Source organism: Bidens hawaiensis, unplaced genomic scaffold (assembly GCF_021521415.1).
Source record: "Bidens hawaiensis isolate Kalapana, Puna unplaced genomic scaffold, B.hawaiensis_p1.1 tig00020557_1, whole genome shotgun sequence".
In the NCBI taxonomy this organism is placed as follows: Eukaryota; Viridiplantae; Streptophyta; class Magnoliopsida; order Asterales; family Asteraceae; genus Bidens; species Bidens hawaiensis.
In genome coordinates, this window is record NW_027493148.1 from 237,781 (window position 1) to 256,596 (window position 18,816).

General features: G+C 42.2%; 1 long non-coding RNA gene across 1 annotated transcript; it reads left to right on the forward strand.

Annotated features, from left to right (window-relative positions):
- The first annotated feature begins 12,306 nt into the window (after positions 1-12,306).
- Positions 12,307-12,940, forward strand: LOC143561134 (uncharacterized). Its single transcript, XR_013140243.1, has 2 exons — positions 12,307-12,417; positions 12,589-12,940. It is a non-coding gene; the product is annotated as an uncharacterized LOC143561134 (long non-coding RNA).
- The last annotated feature ends 5,876 nt before the right edge of the window (positions 12,941-18,816 follow it).

Here is an 18,816-nt window from a genome sequence, read left to right on the forward strand (position 1 = left end):
AAGAAACGGCCTGATTCGAATGATCAGGTCTCCGGATCTGTGATGGTTTTAAATCTGCTCCGAGCTTCAGATTTATCTAGATCTGATTTACAGATCTAGATCTAGATTACAGACCTGGATTTTAGGTTTAAAGTTGCAGATCTGACTCTAAAATTGCAGATCCAGAAATTACCAGACTTCCGCCGCCATGTACGCGCGCCCGCGGATTCTCACTCCGCAGCCGTGCATGTGCCGCCGCGGAAACCACCATCTGGGTTTTGCGCAAGAGACCTCCGCCATGCACGCGCACTCACGAGTCACCACTCCATCGCCGTGCATGCGCGCATCAGGCTACGCGCCAAACTTAAAGGTTGTGAATCCTCATAATATCCCATATGGCTATCCTCATAATATCCCATATGGCTACGCGCCAAACTTAAAGGTTGGGAATCCTCATAATATCCCATATGGCTACGCGCCAAACTCAAAGGTTGGGAATCCTCATAATATCCCATATGGCTACGCGCCAAACTCAAAGGTTGGGAATCCTCATAATATCCCATATGGCTACGCGCCAAACTCAAAGGTTGGGAATCCTCATAATATCCCATATGGCTACGCGCCAAACTTAAAGGTTGGGAATCCTCATAATATCCCATATGGCTACGCGCCATACTTAAAGGTTGGGAATCCTCATAAATGTAACACCCCGACCAAAGGCGGATTATACATCGGGGCGCCACATATTGCTTCATTACTCGCGACACTATTGGTGTCAATATTTATTAATACACATTTTATCGCGCACGCGCAGCGGGGAAAATAAAGAACATAAATCAAACATAAATCAATATATTATAAATTATAACATTCAAACAACATTAACTTGTCTTGATACATTTTAATTCTAGGTCCAAAAGTGAAAACTTCCTACGTGTCCACAAGCTCCAAAACAGCTACTGCAAACCTGAACATGTGTTAAAATAAACGTCAAACACTTGCGTGTTGGTGAGAAATCAAGTTTAATACAATACATAGATAACAATAAATCTGCGCGCAACATGTGTATGTCTGGTTTTCAACAAGGGTGTAATCTGATCGGGACCAACTCTAAGAGACAAGACTGCCAGTGTTCACAATTGAGCTCACAAACAAGACTAACTGTGCAAGTGTAACAAAAGAGAAAATCATAAACGATAGTTCTCCCGTGTTCATCTAATGGTACCATGAAAACTGCGGAATAGACCGACAAGACGGTTAATGATCCACACATACAAATAAACAGCCAAGTCTACGTCCTCAACACATGGGATACTGCGCGACTAAAGTTCATAAACAGTTTAAGACTCTAAGTTTGTATGAACACATGAACATCCCAAAGCATTTAAAATAAAAAGGGATTAGATACGAGATAACTCACTTGATAAACGATGCGGTGTAAGATAAAGCAAGAACCAACTTTAAACAAGCACAAGTTAACCTATAAATAAGATTATTGTTTTAATGATTTGTTTTAAGTCTTGATTACAAGTTAGCATAATTAATAAGTAAATTATTATATATAATATATATATTACCGAAAAAGCAGGGCAGAACAGGGAGGAAGACGGAGGCAGAGAGGAAGACGGCAGAGAGAGCAAGGGGCAAGAGAACAGGAGAGAGTAAGTGTTTTGTGTGTGTAGTGTTAGGAAAAATAATACTATTATTTATAGAGAAACCCTAGGAGACATAAATCCAGAAAAAAAAGGAAAAGATTCCAAAACAAACAGAACAAGACAAAACAAAAGATAACAAAAGATATGGCAGCTGCAGGGGGCAAGATAAAGCTGACAGGGAACAGTAAAAAGGCATGGGCGGTTCAGATAAAGGTACTGGTCAAGCATGGCAAAAGCAGATCTCAAAAGATAATGTCAGTCACTTTTTCTACCAACCAATGGGGTTGGTACGCATGCTGCGCCGAAAGTAACTATTCAGACATTAGATATGTTAGGTCAACAGCTCAGAAGAAAAGACATTACAAAAGCAAACGGCTAGAATAAACAGAAGACTAGACTAAAGGGTCAAGCGCGAGAAGGCTGAGTGCGCGAGCGCGAAGACTGGCACAACAATCCTTAGCGCACTGCGGGAAGAATCACATCCTTAGCGCGCTGCGTGAAGAACCTGGAATTCTAAGCGCATTGCGGGAAGAACATACATTCTTAGCGCATTGCGGGAAGAACATGCATTCTTAGCGCGCTGCGAGAAGAGTTCTCTTCACGCATCGCAGGAACAAGATGTCTTCACGCAGGCTTCCATGTAAGGAGTCTGGCGCGTGGAGCTGCAGACATCCTTAGGCGGGAAGAACCAAAGGATAAGCAAAGAGTTTGAAGAAAAAGAGGGAAACAAGGCGTAAGGGCGGGACGGCGACAAGAGGGAAAAGAAGGCGGAAAGAGAGAAGGAAGAGGGAGGGGACGGCGGAAAGAAAGAGAGAGAGAGGCGGGACGACAAGAAAGACAAAGAGGCGAGAAGGAAATATATATTATTATTATTAAAAGTAAAATATAAGTATAAATAAATATTAAATCATAAAAGAAAGAGATCGGATAAGAGAAACGGGTACCTGGGTCGGGTCGGATCGGGCAGATGTCACAGTCTCCCCTACTTTAAGAAATTTCGTCCCGAAATTTATCTCGAAGTAGGTTGCGCAGAGAACAGGTGCGGGTACTTGATCTTCATTTGATCTTCCCTTTCCCATGTAAACTCGGCTCCGCGCTTGGACTCCCAACGAACTTTCACGATAGGGATACGACTGCGCTTGGTTTGCTTAACCTCGCGATCCATAATCTCAACAGGCTTCTCAACGAAATGCATAGATTCATCAACTTGAACTTCATCAAGTGGAATGTGAAGGTTCTCGTCAGCTAAACACTTCTTGAGATTGGATACATGGAACGTTGGATGCACATTACTGAGCGCGGGCGGCAGGTCAAGTCTGTAGGCAACTTTTCCCACACGCGCGAGAATCTTGAATGGACCAACATAACGAGGAGCAAGCTTACCTTTCTTCCCAAAGCGGACAACACCTTTCCAAGGCGACACTTTGAGGAGAACAAGATCACCAACTTGAAATTCGAGAGGCTTTCGCCTACGATCTGCGTAACTCTTCTGTCGGCTTCTGGCAGTCAGCAGATGATCACGGATCTTGGCGATTTTATCGGTTGTCTCTTGAACAAGTTCGGGTCCTGTGATTTGAGTTTCACCCACTTCGCTCCAACAAATCGGGGAGCGACACTTACGACCGTAAAGTGCTTCAAATGGGGCCATACCGATACTGGAATGATAGCTGTTATTATAAGAGAACTCGATCAAAGGCAGGTGTGAATCCCAATTACCTCCAAAATCAAGAACACAAGATCGGAGCATATCCTCAAGAGTTTGAATAGTTCGCTCAGACTGACCGTCAGTCTGAGGATGATATGCCGTACTCATGTCCAAGCGAGTTCCTAGCGCAGATTGGAGAGATTTCCAAAAGCGAGATATAAAACGGCCATCGCGATCGGATATGATGCTCAAAGGAGTACCATGGCGGCAGACAATTTCCTTGACATAAAGCTGCGCGAGTTGCTCAACGCGGTAGTTTTCACGAATGGGCAGGAAGTGAGCAGACTTAGTCAAACGATCCACTATTACCCAAATGCTATCATGTTTGCTTGCTGTCAAAGGTAACTTGGTAATGAAGTCCATCGCTACACATTCCCATTTCCACGTAGGAATTTCTGGTTGTTCGAGCAAACCAGATGGGCGTTGGTGTTCAGCTTTTACTTTAGAACAAGTCAGACATCTAGCTACGAACACAGCAATATCCTTTTTCATACCGGGCCACCAATAAGTATTGCGCAAATCCTTGTACATCTTATCAGCGCCAGGATGAATAGAATACCGAGATTTGTGCGCTTCACTCAGGATATCTGCGCGAAGATTCTCATCAAAGGGAATCCAGATGCGATTGAGATAGCAGAGAATTTCACTCAGATTAGGGACAAAGAGTGCTTCCGCGCCACACGCTAACTCGGCGCGAAGGTTACCATTACTGATGGATGCGCGCTGCGCGTCACGAATACGCGATTCAAGGTTGCTTTGGATCGGCGCAAAGTGAAGCTGCGTGCGCGGCAAAATACAGTTAAGCTGGCAGGGTTTTCGGCTGAGCGCATCGGCTACCACATTAGCCTTACCAGGATGATACCGGATCTCACAATCGTAATCGCTGATGAGTTCGTTCCATCGGCGTTGTCTCATGTTAAGTTCCTTTTGATCAAAGATATGCTGAAGGCTTTTATGGTCAGTGTAAAGGATACACTTAGTACCATAAAGGTAGTGTCTCCAGATCTTCAAGGCAAAAACAACTGCACCAAGTTCGAGGTCGTGAGTTGTATAATTCTTTTCATGAACCTTGAGTTGCCTCGATGCGTAAGCGATAACCTTGCCTCGTTGCATAAGAACACAACCAAGACCTTGGTTGGATGCATCGCAATACACGACAAAATCATCATTACCCTCAGGTAGCGCAAGAACAGGAGCTTCACACAACAAACGCTTGAGCGTTAGAAAGGCTTCTTCTTGCTTCGAGCCCCAAATATACGGTTTACCTTTGTGCGTTAGAGCTGTTAAAGGCAAAGCGATCTTCGAGAAGTTCGAAATGAAGCGCCGGTAATAACCAGCTAAGCCCAGAAAGGAACGGATCTCAGAAGGAGAGGATGGCGTAATCCAGTTCTTGATTGCTTCAATTTTGGATGGGTCGACATGAATACCCATCTTGTTCACAACATGGCCAAGAAACTGTACTTCATCAGACCAGAATTCACACTTGGAAAGCTTAGCATAGAGCTGCTCGGTTCGAAGCTTTTGTAACACCAACCGAAGATGTTGCTCGTGCTCGGCCTTGGTCTTAGAATACACCAGAACATCATCGATAAACACAATCACGAATTTATCCAAGAAAGGCCTACACACCCGATTCATTAGATCCATGAAAACGGCGGGTGCGTTGGTTAAACCGAAGGACATGACCAAGAATTCAAAATGGCCATAACGAGTTCGAAAAGCAGTCTTCGGAACATCTTCATCGCGGATGCGCAACTGGTGATAGCCAGAGCGGAGATCAATCTTCGAGAAACAAGAGGCACCTTGGAGTTGATCAAAGAGGTCGTCAATACGCGGTAAGGGATACCGGTTTTTAATGGTGAGTTTGTTCAACTCGCGGTAATCAATACACATGCGAAACGATCCATCTTTCTTTTTAACGAACAACACCGGAGCACCCCAGGGCGAAGAGCTAGGGCGAATGAATCCTTTAGCAGTCAACTCTTGAAGTTGGCTGGCCAATTCTTGCATCTCAGCGGGTGCAAGACGATAAGGAGATTTAGCTACGGGGGAAGCACCAGGGACAAGATCAATACGGAACTCGACTTCACGAGCGGGAGGGATACCAGGAAGATCATCAGGAAAAACTTCAGGGAAATCACGCACAACAGGGATATCGCGAAGCTTCTTCTCTTCAGCAGGTTTAACCACATGGGCTAGAAATGCAACACACCTTTTCCGCATGAGCCTACGGGCTTCGGCGCAAGACATAAGTTTAAGACCACTGGAGGGTTTTTCGCCGTAAATATGAAGATCACCATTTTCTCGAGGAATGCGAATCATCTTCTTGGCGCAAATAACTTCGGCGCGATTCTTCGAGAGCCAGTCCATACCAATGATAACATCAAAGCTTCCAAGAGGCATGGGGATGAGGTCGATTAGAAAATCGTTTTCGTTAAGGTTAAGCGTACAATCTTTAATCACTGAGTTTATTAAAACAGTTTCACCGTTAGCCAATTCAACTGAAAAATCTTCTTTTAAGTCATCGCGCGGTCGCGCAAGCTTCTGCTCGAAGGCGCGAGAGATAAAACTTCGATCGGCGCCAGTATCAAAAAGTATAGAGGCATAAAATCCGTTAAGTAAAAATGTACCATTAACTACGTCATTATTCGCTTGCGCTTGGTGCGCGGTTATGTTAAAAGCTCGTCCACGCGTTACTTGGTTTGAAATCTGGTTCACCGGATTCGCTTGCGTAATCTGAACTTGTAGTCTCGGGCACGCGTTCCGGAAATGACTGGGATCACCGCAGTTAAAGCACGATCTGGGTCGTGGGTTTTGGTAGATTGATTGTGGGTTCTGCGGGTAGACTGGTGGTGTTGGCGCAATTGGATTGGCGGGAAGGACTCTACAGTTCTCAGCAGTGTGACCAGTACGGCCACATCGGGTACAAAGTCGACACGGGGTTTGGGTTGGGTGGTGAAATCTACAGGTTGGGCAAAAGGGATGGTTTCCTGTGTAAGGTTTCTTAGGAGGCGGGGCAGGGAGTGCTGGATTGGTTAGGGCATAGTTGTGAACTACAGGGGGAGTTGGGTAAGCTGACAGAGGGTTAGGCGCGTAAACTGGGGGTTGGTATGCGGGTTGCTGGACAATGGGCGGGTTGGTAAGCGCATAGGCCTTGCGCCTGCGCTTGAGGTTGTTACGGTTTGAGTGTTCAGGTTTGGTTTCTGTTGGTTCAGGGGCAGTCTTGGTGAGTTTGGTCTTCTCAGTTCCCCGCAGGAACAGGGTTCCTGCTCTGACATGGTTGTCGCTGAGCACAGCGGCCAACTCGATGGCGTCAGAGAGGGTAACTGGGTTTCTGGCCCATACAGAATCTTGAATTTCCATGGGGAGACCCCCAAGGAATTTCTCGATTGCTCGGCGTGAAGGGGTAACAAGGTGAGGGACCAGTAAGCTTAGCTCGTGGAAGCGCGTCGCGTACTCGCGCGCTTCGCCACTGTATTGCTTCAAGTTCCAGAATTCTTCCTCCAGGCGCTTAACTTCGTTGGGAGGGCAGAATTCTCGCGTAAGAATTTCCTTGAATTCCTCCCATGTCATGCTAGAAGCAGCCTCTGCGCCACGCGCATGAGCTACTCCATTCCACCATGTAAGCGCTCTGGATTCCAGGACGCTGGAAGCATATAGGGTTCGTCTGTCTGAGGGGCATTGGGTATGGAGGAAAGTGTTTTCAATCTTTTCGAGCCATTGGAGCATCACGGTGGCTCCTTCAAGACCTGTGAACTTTGGAGGGTTACCCGCGTTAAAGGACTTAATGTTATAACTCGAGGTATTGGTATTGTTTTGGCTCAAAGCTTGGGCTATTGCGGCGGCCATTTCCTGGGAACGTTGCTGTCTACGCATGCGCGAGGCTTCTCTTCTCTGAAATCGGCGAGATAGCGGAGGCATTCTATAAAAATTTTAATTTTAGTTAATATCTTGGTTTTAGCGCAAAGTTTTAATCTTATAAAGCTTGGTTTCACGGAGTTAGATGCTATCAAAAGTTAAAGTAAAATAAATGACCCTAATTGCAGACTTAATAAAGGTAACAAATTCGAATCAAGAATCGACAATTCATGTATCACCATGACTTTCCGAATTCCCAATTTAAAATGACTAGTAAACGAGTATTGGAGATTGACGATTCATGTATCACCATGACTTTTCAATCTTCAATATAAAATATACAAGAAAATGAGTATTGGAGGTTGACAATTCATGTATCACCATGACTTTTCAAGTCTCCAACCTCAGAACATAATCGTAAATGGAAATTGAAAATCAACTATTCATGTATCACCATGACTTTTCGGATTTTCAATCCCAACAAACGAATATGTAAGTAAAATCAATAAAAATCGAAATTCACAAAAATCGAAATATCGCGGAATAAAACATAAAATCATATACTGCGCAAGCGCGAGCATATTCATAAATAACGAGTAATTAACAATAAGCGCGCAAACATGAGATTTCTCTCATGCGCGAGAAGGGACTCTTAGGTATTCTAGGCCGTTACGTCTAACCACCTATCCTAAAGTCAACGAGCTCTGATACCAATCTGTAACACCCCGACCAAAGGCGGATTATACATCGGGGCGCCACATATTGCTTCATTACTCGCGACACTATTGGTGTCAATATTTATTAATACACATTTTATCGCGCACGCGCAGCGGGGAAAATAAAGAACATAAATCAAACATAAATCAATATATTATAAATTATAACATTCAAACAACATTAACTTGTCTTGATACATTTTAATTCTAGGTCCAAAAGTGAAAACTTCCTACGTGTCCACAAGCTCCAAAACAGCTACTGCAAACCTGAACATGTGTTAAAATAAACGTCAAACACTTGCGTGTTGGTGAGAAATCAAGTTTAATACAATACATAGATAACAATAAATCTGCGCGCAACATGTGTATGTCTGGTTTTCAACAAGGGTGTAATCTGATCGGGACCAACTCTAAGAGACAAGACTGCCAGTGCTCACAATTGAGCTCACAAACAAGACTAACTGCGCAAGTGTAACAAAAGAGAAAATCATAAACGATAGTTCTCCCGTGTTCATCTAATGGTACCATGAAAACTGCGGAATAGACCGACAAGACGGTTAATGATCCACACATACAAATAAACAGCCAAGTCTACGTCCTCAACACATGGGATACTGCGCGACTAAAGTTCATAAACAGTTTAAGACTCTAAGTTTGTATGAACACATGAACATCCCAAAGCATTTAAAATAAAAAGGGATTAGATACGAGATAACTCACTTGATACACGATGCGGTGTAAGATAAATCAAGAACCAACTTTAAACAAGCACAAGTTAACCTATAAATAAGATTATTGTTTTAATGATTTGTTTTAAGTCTTGATTACAAGTTAGCATAATTAATAAGTAAATTATTATATATAATATATATATTACCGAAAAAGCAGGGCAGAACAGGGAGGAAGACGGAGGCAGAGAGGAAGACGGCAGAGAGAGCAAGGGGCAAGAGAACAGGAGAGAGTAAGTGTTTTGTGTGTGTAGTGTTAGGAAAAATAATACTATTATTTATAGAGAAACCCTAGGAGACATAAATCCAGAAAAAAAAGGAAAAGATTCCAAGACAAACAGAACAAGACAAAACAAAAGATAACAAAAGATATGGCAGCTGCAGGGGGCAAGATAAAGCTGACAGGGAACAGTAAAAAGGCATGGGCGGTTCAGATAAAGGTACTGGTCAAGCATGGCAAAAGCAGATCTCAAAAGATAATGTCAGTCACTTTTTCTACCAACCAATGGGGTTGGTACGCATGCTGCGCCGAAAGTAACTATTCAGACATTAGATAGGTTAGGTCAACAGCTCAGAAGAAAAGACATTACAAAAGCAAACGGCTAGAATAAACAGAAGACTAGACTAAAGGGTCAAGCGCGAGAAGGCTGAGTGCGCGAGCGCGAAGACTGGCACAACAATCCTTAGCGCACTGCGGGAAGAATCACATCCTTAGCGCGCTGCGTGAAGAACCTGGAATTCTAAGCGCATTGCGGGAAGAACATACATTCTTAGCGCATTGCGGGAAGAACATGCATTCTTAGCGCGCTGCGAGAAGAGTTCTCTTCACGCATCGCAGGAACAAGATGTCTTCACGCAGGCTTCCATGTAAGGAGTCTGGCGCGTGGAGCTGCAGACATCCTTAGGCGGGAAGAACCAAAGGATAAGCAAAGAGTTTGAAGAAAGAGGGAAACAAGGCGTAAGGGCGGGACGGCGACAAGAGGGAAAAGAAGGCGGAAAGAGAGAAGGAAGAGGGAGGGGACGGCGGAAAGAAAGAGAGAGAGAGGCGGGACGACAAGAAAGACAAAGAGGCGAGAAGGAAATATATATTATTATTATTAAAAGTAAAATATAAGTATAAATAAATATTAAATCATAAAAGAAAGAGATCGGATAAGAGAAACGGGTACCTGGGTCGGGTCGGATCGGGCAGATGTCACAATAAACCCATACGGCTTCGCGCCGAATACAAGACCGAACGCGGTTCCGCTCCGTTCAACATGCACACCACCATGATGCTTGAGCGCAGTCGCATATCACATGCTCATGCACCACATATGCTCACGCATCACAGATGCTCACGCGTATTACATATGCTCACGCATCACATGCTCTCACATCAGTCTACGCGCACGCGCACGCAACATCTGCCCATGGCGCATGACACAAAGTCTACGCGCACGCAACATCTGCGCATGGCGCACAGTCTACGCGCACGCGCATGCAACATCTGCACGTGCGCATAACACAAAGCCAGAGTCTATGCGCACGCGCACGCAACATCTGCGCATGGCGCACAGTCTACGCGCACGCGCACGCAACATCTGCGCGTGGCGCGGGACATAAAGTCTACGCGCACGCGCAAGCTCCATTATTATTACAGCCCGTAGGTCGCCTCACGCGCAGGCTTTATTATTATTATAGCTCGTAAGCCGCAACTCGCGCAAGCTTTATTTTTCTTATAGCTCGTAAGCCGCAACTTGCGCAAGCTCCATTATTCTTACAGCCCGTAAGTCGCCTCTCGCGCAAGCTTTGTTTTTCTTATAGCTCGTAAGCCGAAACTCGCGCAAGCTCCAATATTATTACAGCCCGTAAGTCGCCTCACGCGCAGGCTTTATTATTATTATAGCTCGTAAGCCGCAACTCGCGCAAGCTTTATTTTTCTTATAGCTCGTAAGCCGCAACTCGCGCAAGCTTCATTATTATTCTCATAGCTCGTAAGCCGCAACTCGCGCAAGCTTCATTATTATTTTCATAGCTCGTAAGTCGCCTCACGCGCAAGCTTCATTATTATTATAGCTCGTAAGCCGCAACTCGCGCAAACTCTATTATTATAGCTCGTAAGCCGCCTCTCGCGCAAGCTTTATTATTATTATAGCTCGTAAGCCGCAACTCGCGCAAGCTTTATTTTTCTTATAGCTCGTAAGCCGCAACTCGCGCAAGCTTCATTATTATTCTCATAGCTCGTAAGTCGCCTCACGCGCAAGCTTCATTATTATTATAGCTCGTAAGCCGCAACTCGCGCAAGCTCTATTATTATAGCTCGTAAGCCGCCTCTCGCGCAAGCTTTATTATTCTTACAGCTCATAAGTCGCCTCACGCGCAAGCTTTATTATTCTTATAGCTCGTAAGTCGTCTCACGCGCAAACTTCATTATTCTTATAGCTCGTAAGTCGTCTCGCGCGCAGTTTTTATTACTCATAGATCCGTAAGTCGCCTCGCGCGCAGATTTTTTTATTACCCACAGATCCGTAAGTCGCCTCGCGCACAGGCTTTATTATTCTCATAGATCCGTAAGTCGCCTCGCGCGCAGGCTTTATTATTCTCATAACTCATAAGCTGCCTCGCGTGCAAGTTATGTTACATTATTATCAAGATGCGCGCTCCATCTTTTATCAGGCCTCGCGCCACTATGATGCGTGTTATATCTATTTATGCCAGGGCACCATCATTATCACAAGGACCGCAACATGTCACCATCATGGGGAAAACCTCCCAAAACTCAGACAATAAAGACAAGGCCGAAGGAAAGGGAAAAAACCGCCCCATGACCTAACACACCTCATAAAGTCCAGCGCTCCACCTAGACGCTTGCGCGCCCAGGAGCAACGCTGGACTTGGGGGGCTTGTGGGGGTATGGTACTAAACCCGGTTTTACGACCCTAAATTTATTATGTTTGGCTTATTTTATTATATGGACTAATACAATGTTATTGGGCTGAGGGGGTTTTGTGGAGGTAACCCTAACTGGGCTAGGCCCATTAGGGTACCATGATGGTGGCCATGAGACTCTCTATATAAGGAGGTCTCCACCTCCTTATTAACGGGTCATGCTCAATAAGAGCCACCACCACTTTTTTGTGTCTGTAAACAAGAGATCTTTCAGATTTCTTAGCAGTCACCTCCACACCCCCGAAAAACCATTGCAGGTCTCAAGCAACCGGAGGAGAAGATCAAGACGTGGTTCGTTCATCTCGAAAATCCGTGGAAACATCGTCATGGATCAGGTCAGATTCATTTCGTGCTTCGACAGGGTGAAAGATGAAGAATGGTATAGATACTGATACAACGCTCATGTGACATGATAATGTGTGATAAGTTATCTGTATAATACATGATTTTACATTTAGTTATTATGAAACACATGAGTTCACAGTTTATGATTTAAAAGATACAAGTCATATTTTTTTCATGCCTAAAATGCACACACCCCACAAAGTGACAAAACTAACTTGGCCGAAAATTTACAGCTAAGAAACATTTAATATCTTTTTATTACTTATACCATTTATTAAATTATTTTATTTTTAAAATAAAAATAGGAAACGTGAGTTGGGTTGATTTTGAAATGATTACACTTGACTTGTACAGATGTACTCCAAGCCAACATTGATAGGATCCAACTAGATTCCACGTCAGACTTGTGTGTACGGAGTCTCAAATCAACCTCTATTAAAGTACCCTACAGTCCCACCTAGGAATCACTCGACTTCTTCAACCCCCTTTGGATTCTTCAGGTACACTAGGTTTTCATCGTTTGTTTGATTTCGATTCTGTTTCTAAAAAACAAAAAAGATTAGTTGCGTAGTTTGTTGTCTAAAGAAAAATAATAATAATATGTGCATTTCAAATTATTCGGTCTCAATCGGTTGATTGATTAAGTTTCTTTTTTTGATTGTGTAATTTAGAGAAGGTTACATGGATTACAAACATACCGTGACCGAGGAAAGTGTGAGGGAATCTCTCATTGCGATTTCTTATGGTGTTGTTGAAGAGATTCGTGCTTGTTTACCCAAGGATGAGAATGCAAGTGGTGTAACGTATGTGGATCCGAATGTGAATACTAGAAACAAGACGATTGATGAGTTGAGATCGGAACTGATTTCACTCGCTTCGTTTGATCCGTCAACGGATTATAAGAGTGATGAATCCAAAACTCGTAAGGTTTAAATTTGTAGATTTAATGGTTGATTTGAATATGTTATATATTGTTACTTGATTTTACTCTTTTGAGAATGGAATTATTTCAAGTTAATGCTTGATTAGGTAAGAAATTATTTAGAGGCTTTATATCAATTGGTCTATGATGGTATTTAACTTTGCAAGTAATTTGGTCTTGCTTTGTGGACGGTTACTGTGCCACCTTGGATAGTTGTTACTGTGCCACCTGAGTGTTAATAATGAAGAGAAAGGAAAAGAAATGAATGAAAAGTAAAGACTTTATGTGTTCCTTAGTTTTTTTAAGAAAAGAAAGGAAAACAAAAATGAAAAGGATGTGTTCTTAAATTTCATTAATGAAAAGAAAGGAAAGAGGGAGAAATAAAGAAGAAAAGTGGGTGGAAATCTTTCTTTTCAAAATGGAAAGAATTGAGAAGAAAGGAAAAGAAAAAGAGAAAGGAGATGAAAGGGAAAAGAAAGGAAAGAAAACTTTCTTTTCCTTTCCTTTCTCTCGTTAAGTAAACTCGGGAACACGTAACGCCTTGTTCTTGAGTTTTTTAACCAAAGAAATAAAAGGAAAGGAGAGGAAATGATAAGAAAGGGAAGGGAATGGAAGGGAAGGGAAGGAATTTTTTTTAATTAAGCGTGTTCTTGAGTTGGAAGGAAATTAGAGGAAAGGAAATGATAACTATGTTATCCTTAGTAATCATCCCATTTTTTGGAGGATAACTTATTGGGAAAACATCAATTTAATCCCTCCTAACTCCTCCTACTCCTTTCCTTTTCATCCTAAAATAAACTCAAGAACACCCATTTTTTAACTATCCTTAGTTTTCCTTTTCTTTCTCTCATTTAAAAAAACTCAAGAACAAGACGTTAAGGTTTTTTTTAAGAAGGAACATAGAAGTGACTTAATGATACAAAACCAGCCCAAACAAACGACATGCCTATAGCAAGCCCAGGAAAGTTCAGCCCAATAATTGAAGACTCCATATGAGTAAGGTAACATTGTAAGAAGCAACAAATTCCTATTGGGGTATCGATTATAATATATTCAATTAAAGATATTGATCAATAATAATTTCAACTAGATTTATTATCACTAGTGGTTTCAAATTTAAAAAAAAACTGGCTCTTAGTGGTTCCTAATTGGAAAAAAAAACTTAACGACTATCGTTTGGTTGTTCAATGAAATGGAATCATCAATTACACATTGAATATCAATCCATCAAAACCATTCTTTCCCACAAATTTGTTTTTCATTTAATTCCTCATTTACCCTACTTTCTCAACACCACCACCACTTGACCGCCACCTTACCACCAGTGCTACCACCGCCACCACCACTGTCGGTGCCTGATCACTAACACCTGATCGCCACCACCATTACTGCCACCCTACATCGCCATCACTACCAATTCTACCACTGCTTGAGCACTCACCCCACCACCACTACCACACCTCCAACCCCTACCCCTGTTGGCTGATTGCCATCACCATTTTCATCGCCGGAGCTACCACCATTAGGGGTGTTCAAAAAAATCCGAATCCGAAATATCTGAAAATTTGGATTCCTGATTCAGATAGCAAATACGACATGTTTCGGATATCTGAACTATCCGGTATATTAAATTTATTAGTTTTTAATACTATTTTATATATCAACTATTAAGCCTCTTATCCAACCCTAATTATTAATTCAAGAATACAGCCTTCATCTCTATTCTCAGAGTCTTTTGTGCTTTCACTTTCACGACATTACAACCACACAGCCGACAGGGAGCATCTTGTAACATCCCGAAATTTCTAGAAAAATGATAGTAAAATATTATTTATGAAGTTAGAGTTTACTTGAGTTAGTAGAAATGTAATAAAATAATTAAGATGGTTCAAGTAGGCTAATTAGATGGAGTTAAGTATGGACCAAAAAGGAAAGATGGGCCTTAGGTCCATGAACTTAAGGGAGTATAGATACCCCTTAAACCCTAATCCTTTCCATTATTATCCATCTCTACACCATAGCCTACACCTTGAAAAACACACACGAACACCATCCTAAAACCCGAGCCGAGATCCGAAGGTTAAAACCCGAGCTTGTTGGTGCTAGAACGTTGCGACGAACCAAAATAACACCAAGACCAGCTCGTGTTCGTAAACCGACTCGTTTAAGGTACGTTTAAAACGAAAACTTGTTCATTTAGGCTTAGATTCGTCTGGGAACTCTTAGATATGTATGTAAATGATTAAAACAAATTCAACGCAACACATCTCATTGAAATTGGTTAACAATGGGGGTTAATCGAGGGTAAATGAGCCGTGAGTATACATGTATAAATCGCACCCTTAAAACGTGATATTGGGAAAGTTTGATGATTGGGGTTTGTAGGCGCTGCAAAATCTAATGATACCAAACTCGTGTTATTCCATCACGTAATGAAGGTTTAATTGCAGATCTGTGAGGGTTGACTGCGCCTGTTCTTATCGATTTTGACTTTAACCCCCCTAGTCAAAGTTTGGATAAGAACAGATGCTAATTCGTTATGATTAACGGATCAAGATGTCGAATCAAGTAATTCGTTACTCGTCCAGTTCGTTATGTCAAGGTAACGAATTAGCTCACTCAGTTCGTTACGATAACGAATCAAGTGATTCGCTACTTATCCAGTTCGCTAAATTAAAATAACGAATCAAGTGATTCGTTACTTGACCAGTTCACTATGTTTAAGATAACGAACCAGATGACGAATCAAACCATATAACGAATGGAGGAGGATAATCAGGATAACGAATCAGATCACGCGTAGATAACGAATTAGGCTGTGTTAAGATAACGAATTAGGCTTATTTCGTTATAGCGAACGAGTTAACGAATTAGACGATAATTTAAAATCCTTTTGGAAAATGTGTTAAGCCAGTTAATGGAAATAAAATTTTTCCAAGTTGACCTGGCAGCTCGACCCCAGCCACGGGCTCTGCCCCTTGGACCCTGCAAGGGGCTGCCGCCCCTGGAACCCTGCTGCCAGGGGCGCTTCCCCCGGACCCCTGTTCGTTGAAGGTAATGATTAAACTAGAAAGACGATATGGGAAGTGACAGTAATTAATACGCATAATTGTTATACAGTTTCCAGTGCACAACTCAATAAAGGAATAACTATTAACAGTGAACGCAACCGAGTTCAGGTGAGTTTCTAGCCCATTTCGTTGTTATGTTTGGCTGTGTGCATACTCGATGTGAAGTGTGAATACACTTACCTTAAGTGGTAAATGTATACTATAATGATTGATGTGATAGTAAGTATTATGTTATGAATGAATGTTTGTCGGTGCGTGAACGATCTTGCACGTACCGCCAATGGGAATGATCCCTAAGTGGTTATTGGTGTGTGTAATATTATGTAACTTGGTTATTATGTAAATGTAAGGCCCCGTTACCGGTGCCCTACATTTGGTGTTGGATTTACTCATAAACACAGTTCTAAATATCAGAGTGAATTAAAACTTTACGCGGAATATAAAACTTCAACCATAACATCTTACATAACCTCCAAACCTTGTCTTATAAAATATTCATAGTCAATTAAAACAAAACATAGTCTTTTAAAACATCACAACATTTCTTCGAGATGCCAGTATCTTCGATTCCATGCCATGTGTCTTCAATCACGCGAGCTGCCTCAACCTATTTGCCTGCGTGCATACTAAAAGTCAGCTACGCTGAGTGAGTTCTTGTTAATCACATAACTTACTTTACATGCACATATACGTGCCCGAAGGTACGCATTACACACTTAACCTGTCCATCAATCTTTCATACACATACATAACTATCCTTATGTTATAAAGAGCATTCGCCCTACATACCTCGGATATTATTAGGGTTCGGTACCCTCCATCCTCGGATATTATTAGGGTCCAGTCACCCTTCATCCTCGGATATTATTAGGGTCCGGTAACCCTTCATCCTCGGATATTATTAGGGTCCGGTACCCTCCATCCTCAGATATTATTAGGGTCCGGTACCCTTTCTTCCATACCTCTTTAACATACTTTCTATATACATAATCGTACGTTTCGCACATACATACAACATTCATTCTTCATCTTACAACATACATATAACATCAACCTTTTCCTGGCAGTACATGCAATTCCGAAGATCGTTCATGTACCGACAAGAAATCATTCATACATTTCACATAATACATATATGGCATACACTTATCACTTGGGATAAGTGTATTAACTAATCACATCGAGTATACACACAACCCCGAAAACATAACAAGGAATGGGGCTAGAAACTCACCTGAAGTCGGTTACGTTCACCGTTAATAGTTATTCCTTTCTTCAGTTGGGCACGACTAACTGTATAATAATTACATGCATTAATTAACTATCACTACTCGTTTCTAGTCTAATTACAACCCTCAACAAATGGGGGTCCGGGGACAGCGCCCCTGGCAACGAGGTATAGGGGCGGCAGCCCCTAGCAGGGTCCAAGGGGCAAAGCCCCTGGATGGGGTCGAGCTGCCAGGTCAGCTTGGAAAAATTTTATTTCCATTAACTGTCGTAACACATTTTCCATTAGGATTTTAAATTATTATATAATTCGCTAACTTAAAGTTCAAGGGCTGATTTGTAATTAATTCATTCTTTTAGAAGTTTAGGGACCATGCTGTCAGTTCATAAAACTTCTAGTTCGTTACATTGCTCTTAACGAATTGGTTTATCTTAGCGAACTGGTCCATGTAGCGAATTGAATCCTTTAACGAACTGTTATTAGGCGAACTGGACCTTATAACGAACTGATCCTTTGACGAATCAGTTCTTGTAGCGAATTGGACTTTCTAATTCGTTATCCCTGTTAACGAATGGTCTTAGCGAATTGGGAGTTGGCTCTTTATATTATCCTTAACGAATTTGAACACGAACTAAGTCTAGTTCGTTATCCTTTCCTTAGCGAATCATCATAACGAATTACCTCTAATTCGTTAAATCCCCGTTAGCGAATTAGGGTTAGGTCAGAGAATTTCAGAAACATTCTCTGACGCCTAAACTCGTACCAGACTTTTCCGGCGCGTCATCGCCGGAAAACCGCGTTTTCGCTGGAAAAACGTGTTTTAACTCGTTTTTCACCGTTTTTCGTCCCGTTCGATCCAGATCTGAGCTAGGGTGATCCCTAAGCTCATATTAGGTTCGGTTTATACCCGATTCCATCCGGATCTCGTGACTTAAACGGTTTAACGGTGTCGGATCCTAGTTTCGCGATTATATCTAACGGGTTTAAGTTAATAAACATCATACTAGTATTACCTCGGGTCAGTGATCGGTTTCCTTCTTGGTTCGGCTAGAGAGAAAAGAGAGAACTAGAGAGAAGCTTAAGTGTGTGTTTTGGGTGGTGTATGGAATATGTGAGAATGAGGATTAAATGGTGATTAATGGTTTATATAATTGTGGATCATGGGCTTAAGCCCATGGTCTTTCCTTCTTTCATTCTAACCCAAGTCCATAACACATATCCAATTAACCCAACACTAGCCCAACTCACATTCTATTTAATTAAACCGATAACGACCACTATAAAATAACGAAATTTATTTTAATATTATAACTAAAAGTAGGATGTTACAGTAAATGATGTAATAATAGAAAGTGTGCTGTAGACAAGCAGAGGTAGAGTGTGATAGAAGTGGCAAGGGTCTAGTAAGGGCGTTAATGGCATGGCGATTGTACGTGGTAGGGTAAGCCTATACGTGCCTTCATTATCAAAGTGGCATGACGTGAGTGCGTGGTATGGTAAGCCTATACGTGCATTCGTTATTAGGTGACATAACGTGAGTGCGTGTGAGGGTAAGCCTCTATGTGCTTCCGTAAAACATGTGGCTAAGACGTAGGGGACAACTAAGTGGTTGAGCGATAAGGTGAACATGTCAGACAGTGGACTATGTGTCTTCAGACACGTATGTGATTGCATGTAA